The following is a 1,868-nucleotide window of genomic DNA, read 5'->3' on the forward strand; positions in this document are numbered from 1 at the left end:
ATATGAGTTTAGATGTCAATATTAGTGAAATGATATAGAGGACTAGAGAACTTATTTTAAAAATCACTATTAATGTGTGATGAAGAAAATGTAAAAGTTCTTCCATAATCGGTGATGTTGTATCTTGAGAGCCTAGATGAAATTGATATGCCTTAGTCATATACAGGATTTTAGCCTATCATTTAACTTTGACAAAGCTACATCACTTTTTACTTTTATCTCATTTATTGAGGAAGACATAATTGTTATGGTGTTGGCTTGAAACTGGTTGAAAAGGACTTGAGTCCTTCCTTATTTTACATTTACATAGGTAGGATCTTGAAACGTAGGATATGGTGGAGGACATCCGTGTAACCATTCTAGGTTAGTAGTAGCAATTCCCACTGCTAAGACTTCTTGTTCAGACACAAATGCTTTTCAAAGTATGAAGATTACTAGCATTACTGCTTTTACTGAGATGAATGAGCCTAAAGACAAAATATTTCATGTTGTGTGTGCCTCAGGGTACTCAGACTAACGTAGTGACATCCCTGAGAGGCCACGAAAGTGCTGCAGGAAGTCATATTTACTACTACAAATATACTTGTGAAGTGAATTTTTGCTCATGCTGAGTTAACTGTATAACCTGAGAATAGTGGGAATCAGTGTAGAAAGCCTCCTCTAATAGTGAAGACTGCTCCCATGGACATTAGGTCATGGAAGTGTGCTACTACATAGTATGTATCCTGGAGGACAATGTCTGGGGATGAGTTGGCTAAGATGATTCCTGTCAAATCACCTACTGTAAAAAGAAAAACTAAAGCCTAAAACTCATAATATAGTGGGAGGTCATATAGTATTACCTCCGTGAACAGTTGCTAACCAGGGACTTCCCTGGTGACGCAGTGGTTAAGAATTCGTCTGCCAATGCAGGGGACACGGGTTCGAGCCCTTGTCTGGGAAGATTCCACATGCCGCGTAGCAAAAAGCCCGTGTGCCACAACTACTGAGCCTGCCCTCTAGAGCCCGCAAGCCACAACTACTGAAGCCCACGCGCCTAGAGGTCGTGCTCTGCAACAAGAGAAGCCACTGCAATGAAACGGCCGCACACCGCAACGAAGAGTAGCTGCCGCTCACCGCAACCAGAGAAAGCCCATGCGCAGCAACCAAGACCCAACTCAGCCAAAAAAAAAAAAAAAAAAACGAAAGAAAAAGAAAAATTAAATAAAGAGTTGCTAATCAGCTAGATACTTTTACTCCTGTAGGGATAGAAGTAATTACGGTAGCTGATGCAAAGTATGCTCCTGAGTCCACAGCTATCCCTATGGTAAACATATGATGGGCCCACAAGAGAACTCCTAAAAAACCAGTGGACATGACTCATACTATTCCCAGATAGCTGAAAGGCAATTTTTGTCCTAAATAGTATGTAATGATATGTGAGTTTATAACAAACCCTGTTAGGCCATGAATACAGACTTCAGGGTGAGCAAAGTATCAAAAGAGGTGTTGGTATAGGATTCGGTCTCCTCCTGCAGGGTCAAAGAAAGTAGTGTTTAGATTTCTATCTCTTAACAGCATGGTAATTCTGGCTGCTTGGACTGAGATTGGTAATTATAGTAATATGGCTATAGTTGGGGAAGATTAAACAAATAATGGTGTTTGGTATTGGGATATGACTGCTGGTTTTGTATTAAAGACTACATTAATAAAAGTAATAATACCAAGAGTTGAGGAGACACCTGCTAAATGTAAGGAGAAAACAGTTAGGTCGACAGTGGCTCCTGCATGGGCCAGATTGCAGGCTAGAGCTGAATACACCGTCCCACTGGTACCAGAACCAGCTTCTACTATTGGTGATATGAGTAGGAGTAAGAATGATGGGGGAA

The sequence above is a fragment of the Balaenoptera physalus genome (genome assembly GCF_965194825.1).
Source record: "Balaenoptera physalus genome assembly, chromosome: 2".
Taxonomy (NCBI): domain Eukaryota; kingdom Metazoa; phylum Chordata; class Mammalia; order Artiodactyla; family Balaenopteridae; genus Balaenoptera; species Balaenoptera physalus.